At 38.8% G+C, this 16,725-nt stretch overlaps 3 long non-coding RNA genes across 4 annotated transcripts; 1 reads left to right on the forward strand and 2 right to left on the reverse strand.

Moving 5' to 3' along the window:
- The first annotated feature begins 1,726 nt into the window (after positions 1-1,726).
- LOC106154841 (uncharacterized) lies at positions 1,727-4,672 on the forward strand. Its single transcript, XR_001237548.2, has 5 exons — positions 1,727-1,906; positions 2,204-2,339; positions 2,939-3,040; positions 3,830-3,953; positions 4,445-4,672. It is a non-coding gene; the product is annotated as an uncharacterized LOC106154841 (long non-coding RNA).
- Positions 4,673-7,309: 2,637 nt separating this feature from the next.
- Positions 7,310-8,107, reverse strand: LOC147759845 (uncharacterized). The gene is made up of 2 exons (XR_015331046.1): positions 7,828-8,107; positions 7,310-7,637 (listed from the first exon to the last, which is right to left on the reverse strand). It is a non-coding gene; the product is annotated as an uncharacterized LOC147759845 (long non-coding RNA).
- A 34-nt stretch (positions 8,108-8,141) lies between these two features.
- Positions 8,142-12,257, reverse strand: LOC106154835 (uncharacterized). Of its 2 annotated transcripts, XR_015331044.1 has the most exons (5): positions 12,080-12,257; positions 10,462-11,268; positions 9,631-9,978; positions 9,151-9,280; positions 8,142-8,969 (listed from the first exon to the last, which is right to left on the reverse strand). It is a non-coding gene; the product is annotated as an uncharacterized LOC106154835 (long non-coding RNA). The 2 variants fall into 2 exon arrangements; XR_015331045.1 differs by lacking the exon at positions 12,080-12,257 and having other exon boundaries at positions 10,462-11,371.
- Between the last annotated feature and the right edge of the window lie 4,468 nt (positions 12,258-16,725).

Below are 16,725 nucleotides of genomic sequence, written 5' to 3' on the forward strand. Positions count from 1 at the left end.
GACCATCATTGGTGTTTTGGCACCAATGTGGTATCCACTCCAATTACTGACGCTGTTAATGACCTTAGCCACTTTAGACGCGACACACGCTTAGTCGTTGGCCTCTTCTGGATGTCTGTAAACTCTGTTTTGACTGGTTGAGCGGTACAGGTGAAAGCTGACCTCAATAAAGAAAGTCACGAGATTTCAGTGTTCAACTCAGAAACGATCAGGGTCCCCAATTCATTAGAGAAACATACAACGATGTTTTGCTGTTTACAGTGGGTTCCCCTGAGGTCGTCTGGTATTCTAACCAGCTAAAACCAGTTCGGTGTTCACTAAGGGCCTTGAAAAATGCGTTTTGGTGGCAATTTACCCCTCATTCTGAACGGACTGGGTGGTTTTTGTTTAGTTGCAATAGCATATCCCGACAGACAGTGGGTCCTGTACCCTGGTGGTAAGATTTCAATACGTTGGTTGTGGCCTCCGTGTAGGTACATCAGTCTGGGCATTACTCTATAAAACTGTGCGGACCGTTTCGTTTGGCGCAATTTTCTGTCTGGCAACGTCTGTCTTTTTCGCGCCACTCTGTCACAGATAAACAAATATACAGATAAACAAATATACTCATTTTACACCTTGCAAAACCGACCACCTGCATGCAAAATTTCAAATTCTTCTATCCAGTAGTTGCCGACATATGGATACTTTTTTGACAGAACCATGCTTTGCCAAAGCCAAGCTTTGACCTGCCCAAAGGAGCACTACCCAATTAAATCACTGCATATTACATAATGCAGCAGCGCAACTAACCTGGTATTCAGTTAATTGGAAGCGACGCACCTGACTACACACTTCTCCATTCACATATCTTATATGAGATCGGAGTTTTTTGAAAAAAGAATGCATTTTTACCTAGGCATACCTTCGAAACTGAAATATTCCATATTAAATGTCAAGTCTGTAGTACTGATGATAGTAATGATGATAATGATAGTGCAAAAAATAAGGAAAGTAAAAATGTAAGACGCAGACTTCCTATGCAAGTGCAAATAGGGGTGAAAATAAAAGGCATTTCAACAATTCATTTTCAGCGCGTCATTTTCTGCCATAGTCTTTTCTGAACATCATTTTCAAATATGGCCCGTCAACGAAATCTAAATGTGCTAGTTGAGCCGTTACTTCTCTACCGCATCGGTTACTATGTTGACACCATCCTGTAGTGGATGAGAGTCTTCTCTAGCACATCAATCTTTCGTGTGATCCACAGATGAAGAACAGATGTAGCTTCTCTAACGCAACTAGCTTTCTGCAAGTCCTTTAATATTGGTTGGGAAAGCTGGAATTTTTTTTTTTGGGGGGGGGGGGGTGCTAGTGAAGTATGTGGTCGTGTGTGTGTGTGTGTGTGTGTGTGTGTGTACGGGGCGGAGGGAAGTAAAAAAGGGAGATTGACCTCATTTGCGTTAATCTCCCTGACACTCAATCACACAAACTGGATTTGAACTATACCCGTCACCCTTCACTGGTAAACGGGTCCCCTTTTATGAAAAAAGGGGTGGTAGGTTTGTATTCTTTGTCATTTTTTCTCTTCAGTTGCTTATAATGTCTATATGTAACTATCCTTTAGGAGCACTTAATCAAGGTGTATTAGGAATTAACACATTCCCTTATGTCGATGACACATACCCCTCACATTTTCGACAAAAAAATAATTAGCCTTTCCCCTTACATAAAATGAACAAAACCAAATCCGAAACGTGATTCCGCGAAGTATCAAAACTGATTTCTGATTTGTCAGTTTCAGGAAACTGTTCTAGAACCATGTGGCATAGAGTGACAAATTTTCATGCTGGGAAGACGTGCTTTTATTCTCGCCTGGGAGACGCCAACTTGAACATGTGCATCAAGTTTCAAAGATTTCACCAAGGTGAGATGTGATTCACCAGTCGTGTTGCTGTGGAAAGTGCGCCATGTCGAGTAAATTTTATTAAATAAGGCATAATAGATAAAAACTGTAAAGCTATTTTCGTATGTTCTGTCATAGAAGAGCGTAGAAATTTCAGTCGCTGACGTCTTTTTTTTTCATGGGGAGGGGAGGGATATGCGATTCAACGTCGGGCCAATCTCCACTTAGCTTTCAGAAAGTTGGGTTATAAACGCTGCAGTTGGAAATTTTGTTCAAGTGCAAATTTAAAAAAAGTTTTTCTTCTTTATTCTGGCACAGGTTTAAGAATTTGACCAGAAGTGGACCAAAACATAGCGAGTGTTGGTTGTTTACAGCTGTGGGACAGATCTCGGCCTTCGATAAACGAAATACCAAGCAAAATAACGACAGCTTGATATGAATGAAAGCTGAATAGGTAAGTCCATTTAAATTTTGGGGGGGGGGGGGTGCATTTAAGAATTCAAGTGGGATTATACTTAAATGCCTTAAATTTATTAGAATACTTTTTTAAAGGGGCAATTGTCAATTAATCATGGTATTTGTTGCTAACCATTTCTCTGTAGCAAAAGGTAGAAAAAAAATTAAGATATTGATAACCAACACCTACTCTAGTCCAGAATGGACTAGGCTTAGTTACATGTGTTTGTCCTCATGAAGTAATTGTTTGCTTTAATTGGCTCTACAGTCTAAGTTCTGATTGTTTCACCTAAATATGTCAGTAGAAAAAAAACAGATATTCTGAGAGCAAGAAGCAATGCAGTGAAACTGCATGTGGTTTAGGTTAGGTAAGATGAAGCTGAACTAATATAAAAGGTTTTAGTTCATAGAAGCCATGTGTTGACTGGTTGGCTGTTGCAGTTGTTACTTAAGTTTGTTGCAAGGAGTTGCATTATTTGCTGGCAGTTTGTAGTTCATTTCCTGTCCCCTGACACCTCCATAACAACAATTTGTCTGATTGATACAAAGTTAGTAATTTTTAAATTGATATTTTATTTGTTTATCTTTGTCATTCAGGAATCCATTCAGCTGTGCAACACCTGTTTTGGAATACAAAGCACAACATGATTCTTAAATAGGAGTCCAACGGTCACCGGAACATGTGTTACAACATACTTGGTAATTAATAAAATATATTTCATCATTATTGCTTTAGATTTTGAGGTATTTAAAAAGCCCTATGAAGATTTAACATTAGAACAGTTGTTATCCCTTGGAAAAAACAAATGCAGGATTTCTTGTAGTTGGGGAGTGAGAAATTTTTTAAGTTGCTTGCACACGTTTCTATTTTCTTGGAATTTCAGTGCCATTTACAGGCCTACCCAACTACCAGACTCGGTACCTAAGGATCCTGAATTAACCGGTATATCGGACCACGCTACCCGTTTTCAAGGTGTGTGTCAGATCGCATTTCGGAGTATCATACCCCAGAACGAATTTTGTAGCACGACTGCGGGCTCATCCACGCTCGGCTGAACAACCTTAAACTGTACTCTTACTTTAGAGTACTCTATTTTATTGTCTCTATGGGGATATATGGGGACTTTACGACATTCGGTTTGAATGTTTTAACCACTTTTGATAAGGCTTTTTTGCATTGTATTAGATTAATGTGGCAGTCTAAGGTTCATTTAGGTGGCTTTCAAAATTATGCACCCGGTTTTAAAATCATATAGCGATTTTACGACAATCGTTTACTATCCAATTAAGGTGACAGCCGAGCATGCCAGGGCTCATCCTGTCGGTGTTCTGGCTGATACTCCGAAATGCGATCTGACACACACCTTGAAAATGGGTAGTGTGGTCCGATATACCGGTTAATTCAGGATCCTTAGGTGCCGAGTCTGGTAGTTGGGTAGGCCTGATTTAGCGTAATTTCTTCACCATATAACTCGTTTTCTATTATAGCTGCCACTGATGGACATGATTTTAATGAACCAGCATGGGAGGAGGAGACATTGTGACAGCTACAATACTGTGGTCCTCTGAAATAGGAAAAGTCTAAACTGTCCCTCTGTTATTTTATCTGAAGGTAAGGGTTTGGCATTTTAATTTTCAAAACATGATTGGGAGACAATTGTTTTCTGTTAAAAGCAATGTACACTATGTGATGAATAGTTCGCAATTTACCAAAAGCAACATTTTATCTGCATACCTGCCCGATTTCCTCAGGATAATGGAGTGGATGATTTTTAAATATTTCACCATGTTTCATATAGACAAAAGAGCATATACTATGGGGAAGCACTAGAATGTTCTGCCAAATTAACTTTATTTATTTAATTATAATTATTATGATTATATTTAGTTAAAAGGGTGCACACAATGGACAGATATAATCAGTTTGCTCAATTTGAAAACTGTATAGTCTTCATGATGATTATAGAATGCCATACACCCCCCCAAAAAAAACATATATATATATAATCGCTGACTATGACAAATGTGTCACTGACAGGGAAGTTGAGAGTGACCTTTTTTATTTTCCCAAAATATTTTTAACACACGCATTCATTATTTCAGAGGCAGTAGGGAATGGTGGAAATCTGTGAGGATGCAAGCAACGGTGGTCATGGTGACAAGAATGGCAGAAGAGACAGATTTGGAAAAAAGTGATAAGAGAAGATATGTGTGAAGAAGGGCAAGTCATTGGTGGAAAAGTAGGGTGTTATCATCACTGCTGTTTTATCCAGCACATTGTCACGTGTATTTTGCTTTGCCTAATCAGTTTTGTTTTAGAGCTTTGTTTGATTTTTTTTATTACAAAGATGGAAAAACAAAACTTGTATATTACCAGATGACCCTTATAGAGTGTGGTTGACTTTCTGGTGATGCCCGTATGTCACTGAAGTGTATTTAGTCCAGCTGAAAATAGTACAGGTTTTTGACTTTGCTATTAAAGACAGTCTCAGTGGGTTAGATTAATGTATAGAAGCAGGTTCTATGTAAAACTTTGATCAGGTTTGTATTTTGTGAGATTGTTTATTGTTATATTAATAAGTCTGAGTCACAAAAGTTCTGTTAAGACAACTAGAATAAAGAATTAGAAAACGAAAACTATTTATCATGATTTCGGAGCACAGCCAGAAGTACTTCCGGCTCAAGGTCACGACCTCGATTTTCCCACGCTTACGACCAATCACAGCAGGCTTCAGTCAGAATGAGATAGACGTCACGACTACACAGCGAAACTTGTCAGACATGTAAGTGCCGCCTGTCCATCTTTTCGGTACATGTACCGATCAAAAACAGAAAACGTAAAGCCCAAAACGCTCTTATACACGTAACCAACTTTGTATGAGCACAAATATTGTCATTTATTGTGAACAGGATAATATGATAATCAGTTACATTTGAGACCTGTGAAGCGCATACTCACGTGTCGAGGAGTAGTTTCGCCATTGCCTCGTATGTGAGTCCTAACTCAGCTTTAAGTGTCCTCCACCGCCCCACCTCCCTCCCAACATACACAGTCTGAGTGCTTCTTTGTCTGTCTCTAATTTTCTTTCGTATCTTTCGAACTGGAGTGGCTATTTTCTTTCGTCCCCTTTTGTCGCTCTCCTCTTCAGACTTGACGCGCGTCTGAGCCATGTTTGCTGTTTTGGCGCCAAATAGTAACATCCGGGTCTCAGCCATAGTACTTCATTCATAGTAAACCGCGAGACTTAGCGAGAAATTGCGCGTTCTGAAGCCGTACTGTGAGGTGGTAGCTGAGTATTTAAGACGAGTCGTCTTTTATTATTTAATGGAACTTTAAAACGGTATTAGGTAGCTTCATTTTCTGAACGGTTTTGGATAGGATATACCTTGGTCATTATGGGGAAATTGGTGAGATTTCAAGGAAAATTCATTTTCGTGCTATTTTAAGGGTTTAACGCGCTGAGACTGTCTTTAAGTATTCTAAAAAGTCTGTTAGAGAAGGAAACTAAAAGATATGACAGTAGCATTCATTTTGTTTTATTCATACATTTAATTACCACACCTATGAGTTGAAGGTATAGCTTACATATTTTACCAGCTAATAATGTTCTGCAGACTGACGTAGTGTCTCCCTTGAGCTTACACAAGAAACAAATCGTTTTGTCTTAAGTTGAAAATGTACGGATCTTCACCTTGTTTAAATGTCCTATATTTAATTATTAACATGTATCCCATGTGTTACTCTGCAATTCTGTATGCCTTATACTTCGATATTGAATCATAAGTTTCTCTGCACGATGCCCTTAGTGCATGCTCTAGGTTTTGCGTTGCCTTGTAATTATGTGAATGTTGTTATATTGGTCTTGTTGTTGTAGGATTTCCTGTGAATCTGTACATAGGTGTAATTGGTCAGAATACTGCAATAATTCTTGTTGATTTAATGGTGACCTTTGCCTCAAATGACCAGATAGTTGTGTTACTAGCAGCATAAGGGGGCGTGGAGGCTTTGGGAAGCTCATGCCTTTAAAGATGACAGCAAATGGACAAAGGCGAAAGAAGTTCTGTTTGGCAATCTAAGCAAATAATCTGTCTATGGTGACCTTGAACTCTGACCCAATTAATGGCATTGACCTTAATTTTCCAGACCTAATTGTACACTTAGTTTCTAGGCAGTCTGTTCGGCAAAGTGTCCATGTTCTCTCTGTGTACAGCAGACATCTTCACAATTACTGTTGAATTGCAATCAACTCTTGAGCCTTTGAACGTTGTCTTTTATGAGTCTCTTTTTGAAGTATGGAGTGTACTGTTTACCCATATTTGGCAACATCCCCCAGGGGGATGATTTCTCCATATCTTAGGTTATTTTTTTAAGCTGTACACAAAAAGTTCAAAGATTCAGTTAATGTAAAATCCATCAAATCTGCAGTTCTTATGTTTTTTCCCACTGTCCTTGAAGGTTCATTGGTTGGACCAGCTGTCCATCAAAGCAGCCGTGTTCGGTTTCCCCTTTCTCGAGGGTGGCTGGCGCACAGTCCGTCCAGTAATTCCTTCCACTTAATTGTGGTTGCATTCTCTAAATTAATAATTGTAGCACCTTTCCATTTTTAATACATCACCAAAAGTGGATGTTATTTGGATATTACTGAAAATATACCCACCTGGCTGTGGCCATACTTTTTCTATGCGATGACTTGACCAGTTTTTGCCAGGTATCTCTCTTTTTCTGGCTGCAAGTTTAATATGGCGGCCAATAACAAAATTCAGCCACGTCCTCATCCATGTTATTTGGGCCTTGTTGTCCTCCAGCTAGGTAAATACATCCTTGAGGTATACTCCCAGCAACCAAGGCACTTAAGGAACAGGAGGCATCACTGGAAGCTGAGCACTGGGAGGGAAAACTGTCACCGTCTCCCCCGCCATCCCCCCACAATGCCTGGAATGACTCTCTTGCCTGCAGATACCGATACATACATATTGAAGCCCGGATGTTAATGTAGCTGTATGTACATTTTAGAATAGTAATTGATTTGTTTAAACATACCACTTGCTCTTTTTTTCCCTGTCGGCCAGACTTCTATCAAATGTCATAAGGTCATGATCAGTTTTTAATGGGAATATTCCAGCAGGGAGTTCTACTTGGTGTTGATCAATGCTTCTGGGAGTGGTCTTTTTCATTATTTGTGACATAGCCCTTCTTATTTGCCTCTGTTCTTCCACTTGGTGCATCACGTTAGTGGCCGAGTTACCCAAGGTCCTCTGCCTGAGGAGTCGTACCACCTTCAAATCACACTTGTACCTGAGATGCAAATGATTTTTGTTACAAGCAAAAATTTTGTCAAAATCATGCCCAACATTCACAAGTTATGATCTTGTTTTTTCTTTTACTGTCAACAAACAAATAGTGGAAGCTACTACTACTGTTTCCTGTGATGGACAATCTGACAAAGTAAGAATTCAACTGGAAAACTAATAAATTCACATCTTACGTAAATGTCAGCATTGCTGGAAAATAGCTTTTCCGCCCCAGGTGAAGCTGGTCAAGGACAAGGGGGGGGGGGGCAGCAGCTCGCAAACTTCCTCTTACAGAAATTGCACTCGAGGTATTCAGTACCGATGTAGTACCAGCCATCTACATCAAGTACTTTCCTTACTGTCTGGTATAGACCTGCCATTGTAAGGTGATACTGCAACACAAAATAAAACAAGTAATTTCTTAGTGCTAGAAAACAAAATAAGAAATGGACAGTCACTGATGAACTCAAACTTATAAATTCAACTTAAGATATATTTTTTATCTCTTTAAATGCAACCTTAATTTTTCATAAATATAAGCATTAATATATATATATATATATATAAGTAGCTAGGGATCCCTTGTCCTTAAAACGATTAGAAAGTCCGGTTTCGAGAAACGAACAAATGGCTTCTGGTTCGGGTTGTTTAAATGCATACTCTGCTGCCTCACTTCATAATGCGTTATCTGCCCTTGCCTCTGCGGCCTGTCATTTTGCTTCTTCTGCCTCAACTTCTCCTTCCTTGATTAAGCACTGCAGGGTTTCTTCTGTTTTTCTCTCTCTAATAATTCCACTTTCTTCTCTTCAATTTCTTCAGTTGAAATCGGTTGTCCACCAGTCTATACGTGTGTGTGTGTATATATATAATGGAAAGCATGAGAACATATTTGTACTTGAGCAGTGTTTAAGGTTACTCATCAATTAAAATATTCTGATGTGAGCAAACTGTGGTCTTCTTGGCTGTCTGCTTCACAACACACTCTTGGTGGCATTTCAGCTTCAAGTTCCACACTCGTAGTGGTGCCCAGAGGAAAAATGGTCTCAGAAAATATGGGTCAGGGGAAGATGGAGGAACCCCGTGGACCTGCAGGGGCTCTGCAGGGGCTCAATATTAAACAAATTTAATAATAAAAGCAGCTCGGCAACTACCAATTTTCAATCCAATTACAGGCAGGATATGTATACACAGTACTGTATCATAAAGATTACAACATTCAAAAGAACTTGCTGTGATAGTGAGACTGCTCACTATCAAAATTAAATTAATCAACAATACAGACATGTTGCCTGTGGCTCTGGTATTGCCAGCATTTCCTCATCAGTCACCTCTTGTTCTACAAAATTAAATAATACAAATAAATAAATATTAACAATATTCAAGTGAAACAATGTTTAAAATCTTTATCACAATAGGTTTTATTGGGAGGTTATTATTTCACACATGATAATATTCACAGAGCTTATTTTATAGATAAATGTTGGCTCATATCAAAATTTTACAATTTTAAATGTTACCTTCTGCAATGTTTGAGCTATCAAGGGGTGGTAGCTTCACAACCCCTGGGTCAACTGCTGCACGCCTCTTCAGCTGCTCTTCTTGTTTCATTTTTATGGCTTTTGCCCCAGGAAAGGATTCCATGTATTCCTAAAGAAATTGATTTAGTGTTTAAAGTGCTGACATGATGCTCTTTATATAGTAAGAAAAATTAGTCATTACCATCCGTACAGAGTTCTAAAATGTTACAGTTACGTGTTACAGACCATCTACACCTCATTTTTACATAATGAAAATTATACACAGTGTCTCACTTTACTTCCATTTCCTCATTTAAATCAAACAAAGACATGCACATAAACAAATGCAATAGAAATTTTCAAATAATATCCATCTTCTTAGCTAAGTTAAACATACATTTACAGTCACTGCATAGGCACCTTACAATTTTTAAATATCACATATATTTCTTAATAAGATTTCATAAGTCTCTGTCATACCTTCAAACTGAATTAATTTTCACTGAGGGATGCATCATTCCTGGTTTCCTTGCCTATTGAGGACACAATCCAGGCAGCATAACCAAGGCTGTTCTCTAGCAGCCAAAGGAAGGTCTGGCCCCCTGTATTTCCCAAACTGCAGCACGTGCTACCCCAGTACAGCAATGCGATCCCTGGGATCACCCCCCTTCTCTTTCTCACAGACGCCTCCGCCTTTGCTGCCACCTCTTTTCCACTCAATCTCCTCACTACAGGTGCTGTCTTGTTTCTACTTTCTATAGATCTTGCTTCTACTGAATCTGCTAGTCTAAGTCGTCTGTTGCTAAGTCTACCAAAAACTGGATTCATCTGTGATTTTAGGAAAAATATAATTACTTAAATGACACATAAATTACTTAGTCTCGGTTCCAGCATAATTATCCCTAATGTAATGTTATCAAATATTCATTTTAAATATGCATGAAAAAGCCTATTTTTCCAAACAATTTTAAGTTGGTACATAGTGACTTGATTATACTATTATTCTACAATATAAATTTCAAATTAAGGCAGTGCATTTAACTGAACCTCTGGACATTTAAATAAGTCCAAGAAATAAGCTCTTTTTGCCTTGCCAGATATAATTAATAGATGGTACCTTAAAAAACAATTAACAAACACCCATCTAAGAAAAGCAAGATACACAGGTGACCATTCACTGTCAACAGGTAGTACTGGGATGCAATAACTAGGTGTTATCCTCACAAAAGAGGAGGGGGAGGGCACAATAGACTGGTGGAATTGAAAGATGTTGGCTCATATGAAAATGTTTTTTACAATTTTAAATGTTACCTTCTTTTATGTTTTGCACATCAGGGCTCGACAACTTAACAACTCCTTGGTAAGATGCTACACGCCTCTTCAGCTGCTCCTCTTGCTTTTCCCTAATAGTTTCTTTTCCCTCATGATATGATTCCATGTATTCTTTAAGAAATTGATTCAGTGTTTCAAGTGTTGATATGAGGCTGTTAACATGACAAGAAAAATTGGACATTACAGATTACTAAAATGTTAGTTACATTTAACAAGCCATCTACACCTCATTTCCACATAACAGAATTTATACACAATATGTTCATTTAACTTCCATATCCTCATCTAAATCATTCAAAGGCAAATTATCAAATACATTTGAAATTTTCAAATAACAATATCCATCTACTTAGCTAAGTTAAACATATGAATTTATAGTCACTAGAAATCTTGTTTTTTTTAGTATCATATATTTCTTAATAACATTGTACAAGTCACTTTGTCATACATTCAAACTGAATTTGTTTTCACTGATGGGTGTGTCAGTCCTGGTTTCCTTACCTATCGAGGACACAATCCAGGCAGCATAACCAAGGCTATTCTCCAGCAGTTAGAGGAAGGTCTGTCCGAGGTACTTCCCAAACTGCAGCACGTGCTGCCAAAGTACAGCAGTGCGATCCCTTGGATCACCCCGCTTCTCTCTCACTGATACCTCTGCCTTTGCTGCTACCTCTTTCCCACTCAAGTTCTTCACTACAGGTGCTGTCTTGTTTTTGTTTTCTACATATCTGCTGTACCTGCTAGTCGCAGTCGTCTGTCACTAAGTCTTCTAAAAACTGGATTCATCTGTAATTTTGGGAAAATCTATCGTTCTATGATATGAATTTCAAGTAAAAGCAATGCTTTTAACTGAATCTCTGGACCCTAGAAATAAGCTCTTTTTCATATTAGTTGCATTGCAGTTTTTTTTTATTTTTATTTTTCATATTAGTTGCATTGAATAAATAATGACAGTCCAGCTGTATGAATGCCAGTCTAATCAGGAATGAGTATTCGGGAGGAAGCAGTCCTTATTTATGCTGCCCTCACTGTTGTTGTTGTTCTAAGAGGGCCTTCATTCATTGCAGTTTTGCATTGAATAAATAGGTGATAGTCCAGCTATCTTTTTGAATAATAATTGATAGTCCAGCTATCCTTGAATAAATTATTGCACAGTTGCCTTTGCATTGTTTGTTGCATCATGTTATATAAATAATGACAGTCCAGCTGTCTTTGTATAAGTAAATAAATAATAACAGTCCAGCTGTCTTTGTATAAGTGTCAGTAGTTGGTAATTGTCAGTTATGTTCGGGAAGACACAGTCCTCATTTATCCTGCTCCACTGTTGTTGTTGTTCTAAGAGGGCCTTCATTCCTTCCTACAAGGCTAAGTACGTCAGGCCCTCTGCGTTGTCAGGGCAGTATGTACGGCCATGGTAGCCGCTATGACCTGTCTGGATGTTGCGTGGTTTTCCACATTTTTTACAGTAGTTGCTATTTCTGTCTCTCTAAACCACATATGTAATTTTTTAAAAATTTATATAATACCAATATTGTCTAAATAAGATGTTAATACAAATTAATAATGTTAATACAACAGTAATAATCTAAAAATTTACTTTCTCTGGGTGGAGAGGTATTGGTTGCCTCTGTCACGGAGGAGGTGTGTGGTCTAGGAGGGATGTGGAATACAGGGTCCTCATCAGCATCTGCAATTGTGGGATCACAGTCTTCAGAGAACCCCCTCATCATCAGCATCTTCCTCCATTGTCTCGACAACCTCCTCATCGGGTGCATCTGGGTCCAGTTTTATAGGTTCTAGGGTCTTTCTCATCTGATAGAGGAGGTACTCGCACCCTAGAAGCTCACCTAGAAGTAAAGAGAGAAATGAGAGAAATATTAGTAGCAGGCCTCTTTTGTTACTATAATCTATTGGCTGCAATTACATCTAAACTTATTATATACATATAAATTACATGAAATCTAAAGCACTTTAATTACCAGTGTATTTCAATATTTTCTGAAAAATGAGTGTTTATACAATCTTAGCTGAAAAAATGAAAATCAAAACAAAGAAACAAAACAAAGAAAAAAACTTCTTGACACTCTCCACCCTAGGAGTGATGGTATTCTTTGAAGAGGCAAAGCACCCCCTTTGTGTGCCTCTTCTTGAAGTTTGGAGTGTAGCAGAAGTGTTGTTTGCCCAGTTCTGGCAACGCCTCCCAGTGGTGGATGATCTTCTACACATCTTCAGATCGAGGCACTCCCTGTAGATGTTAGGTAGGGAGATGAGAACAGGAGCCAGCTTAGTCATGTCCAGTATCTCTTGCACATCTGTAGACCGTAACCTCCTTCCCATCTTTCTCTCTCTGGTGATCAAGGAGAAGTACTCTTCTGGGGCAGGGCTGGGTGTGTCCACCATTTCCACATACTACGACCTGGGCATGGTTACCGTTGCTAAAAAAAACAACAAAAAAACGAAATAAATACACTGATACAAAAACACACAAGAACAATTAAATTGTTACAAATGCCTTAGGGAAAAAAATGTGTAATATTAATGGTGCCGTTTACCTCTGGGATTTTGATAAGTTTGGGGATGAATCTCACTATGTGGGAGTGGAAGCTCTCCACCGAGCCTCTTGCACATCTGTAGACTTTCAGCTCCTTCCCGCCCTTAGATTTTCCAGTTTGGTTGTACAGAGCTCTAGACCCCTTTGACGTCCTGGCGGCATGGTATGTGGCGCTGTTGAGAGGCTCGTGTCTTGCACTCTCTCATGATCAAGGAGTGGTACTCCTAGCATGTCACACCCCTGATCATTGTCCAGTGTATTGATTAGCGACTGCAACTGATGGTTGTTTCAGCTACACCATGGGAGCGTTGACGGCAGTATTTCTCTATCTCCTTGCGCGAGATGTGCTGCATGATATTGTCTGGACTGACACCAGAGCCCTGTAGTTGGCCCAGCTTGGCATCTCGAAGTGCTGGCAGACAACTTCTTCATGAAGACGGCATATAGTGGGTGGCTTTCTGTGGTGACACAGGAGGCGATGTGTTATGGGCAAGTTTGCCCGCACATGAAGTGCCACATATCCAATCGCACCACCAGAGGTGGAGCAGCAGTCCCTGACAGCGTACATCACCTTGGGTGGAGGCTGTTCACTGAGCTGGTACCGCCTCACAAGGCCCTGGGCCATCTTGGTTAGGCCAACTCCCTCCTGAGCAGTGAGTTGAGTTCAGACATTTCCTTTAAACCCCCCCCCCCCCCAAAGAAAGATAACAATAACTATGTCCAAGCATACATACCTTTTTGGAGTCTATTTTTAAGATGGATCCAAAGGTGGAGGTCACCTTGGCTTTGATCTCATCAAACCTCAACAGCACATCACGGACTAACACGGTTTGGAGCTATGCTGACCTGGGAGTTTTCAAACGGTAACAGCTAAAGAGGACTAGTTCTTTGCACATGGGATGAGCTGGCAAACTTGTCCATAACTGAGAGGAAATTGGCTACCCTGCTTATACCAATCCCTGGTGTGCTGCTCACACAGTTGCTTGCTCAGCCAAGTAGTACTGGTCCCAAGAGATCGCTCTCTCAGGAGAGAAAGTATCCAGGTAGAGCAAAAGTACCTGCAACAAAGAATAAAGAACAGAATAAGTTATAAAAGTATAGACAGTTGTTTTGTCCGCTATCCTGTTGGGATGTGGTCATAGGAGCGGCAGCTGTACTGGTGCCAGCACCAGCTAAGGCAGGGACAGGTAGCTCTAGGTGTTCTGAGTCACGCAGGTCTTTAAGTTCCACGGCTGAAGAACCGGGCGGGCGGGCGGCAAGCTGCTTTGTCACTCCAGCTTTTAGCCCCGCTTGTGACAGGTAACTTCTAATAGTGAGGCTCTGTAGGATCCTGGCTTGACAGGTTCAGATGTGCCTCTAAATGTTGACGTGTATGTGGTACTCCAAAAATAATTTTCCACAACACTTTTATTTCAGGTTATTCGTCATGTTCAAGGCACATCCCACATTACGACAATGTAGTCTATTATTGTTGATTCCGTGAGGCTCTGGAGTTACAGCACAGAGTGACTCAACTCGGGTGGAATACTTCTGTCCTTCTTGGTATGTTTACAATCCTCTCCTTTAGCATAAATGCCACCATGTCGCTTCAACAGTAATGGTGTGGCTGGCCCCAAGGAATGTAACCCTCATCACCCATAACAGACCCCACCATAACAACTGGTGCCCCCAGTCCACAGCCAACAGTATCCCCCTTGTGTGCTATGCAATTTTCTGTGTAATTTTTCACACAATTCATCAAAAAACTGCTCATTAGCCATTTTTGTGTGAAATGATACAAGACCACTCTATTATAGCCTGTACTGCTCTAAATATAAAACTTCAGAAATAATTTTCCACAACACCTTACTATGTGCACAACCCTTTCTTTTAGCATAAATGACACCTCTTGCCCTCCAAGAGTAAAGGAGTGGTGGGGAAATCTGAGATGGGGGGCATCTTTCTTCAGGCTTACTAAGAAAAGGAATCCATTAAACCACTATTAAGGTGATAAATGTGTCAATAAGTGTCTGTGTTTGAAAATATTCATATAGAGAATGTCATGTTCATGAGATGCCGAGATGCATTAATCTGAGGTGCTCTTTCTTTTCCCATACTAAAATGGACAGCGCTGTTCTATTTGATGGTAACCTCTGTTGCTTAAGTGATAATTGGTACTTTAATTCTACAGTTTTGAGGCCCCCCTGCCTTCTCTCTTCCTTTTGGAAAAAAATGTCCGTCTCTTGTCCTTGAAAGGTACCCAGTCTGTGTTAATTGGTTAGTGTTTGTAAAACTCATTTCTTCTCAGAACTAAGTGTTGACAGCTTGGTACTAATTGACATTTCTAGGTTGTTCAGATATGTGAAGTTCTTGTGAATCTTTTGAGTGTTAATTTGAAGCCCTTATTCCTGGACTTGACACTATTGTGTGCAGTGTCATTCTTGTTCCTCCTTTAGGTTATTTAATTGCTGCCACCAGTCTTAATTAAGTAGCCTGCTTAAAACATTTCTAGAACTTTTTCCATTTTTTTTTTCCAAGGAGCAGGAGATAATTTGAAAGTCCATAATTACTACTGTACCAAAGGCAAGGTTTTTCATGGTACAGTGTACTTAATAGTTATGCCTTGGTGTATAACCAACTATGTGGGTATTGTAGAATTTTAAAATTTCATATTTGCAATTGTTTTAAGGTGTTAAAAAGCTCTTATTTAGTCATTGAACCTTGCAATAAACATGTTAGTAGAAAAAGCAATGCAATTTTTTTTTTTCTTTTTCTTTGAAAATATGTTGAATTTTTTAAAGGTTATGGAGGCTATATGCTAGACAAATATCTAGAAGAAGGAAAGAGTGTATTATTCACTTATATAACATTATCTTTTTGGGAGCATTTAGAACAATTTGATCCGCAGACTAATAGATAGTACTCCCTAAAAATGTAAGTTTTGTCTGAAATATTCATGAGGCATGACAGTACTGTTTAATAATGGCCAAATGAGTGTGTTAAATGTTGGGGTATGTAGCATGTTTATTGAATTTAAAATGTAATTTGGTGAAATTTGTTTATAGCCAAGCCTGTGAAAAATGTTTTTGTTGAAGTATATGTACTTATTTCTTTTTGGACTTGTTACTTATTGAAATTTAGGAAACTTCAGATTTCTGTTTTATTTTTGCTTTGTATTTAGTTTCGTTATTAGTTGTATGTCTCCTGTTTTGCTGGAAGAAATTTTGCAGATTTAATACATCACACAATAATTCTGAATCATTAATATAGATTGTATTACGAAATGAATTTGATAACAATCCTTGATCAAATTATTATTTAAGAAAATTGCACGATGGTTATTTATTGTCACACATTTCATAGTATAAATACAATTCAGTTCACTTGTCTTAAAGAATCTTTACAATTAATTAAAATTGTTTGAGATCATTATTATAGGTGTAATGTCAAACTTGCAATTAATTTACTCTATGAGACAGAAACTTACAGTGAATAGTTTTGAGGATCTGTGTGCCTTGTGTTACCATGTATTATTACATGTTAAGAGTGATATTTCTCAACATCAACTTTTTTAAAAGAAATTAGTTCATTGTTATGTGCTGGAAATATACTACTGGGAAAGGCCCTGTTTACAGTGTTGACTTAGGAAATGTGCTTAAGACTTAGAACAACAGGATTGTTGAAATAAAGTTTAAATGCCTTACATGTGATTT

The sequence above is a fragment of the Lingula anatina genome, chromosome 9 (assembly GCF_051362555.1).
Source record: "Lingula anatina isolate TDL-2025a chromosome 9, LinAna3.0, whole genome shotgun sequence".
NCBI classification, from domain to species: domain Eukaryota; kingdom Metazoa; phylum Brachiopoda; class Lingulata; order Lingulida; family Lingulidae; genus Lingula; species Lingula anatina.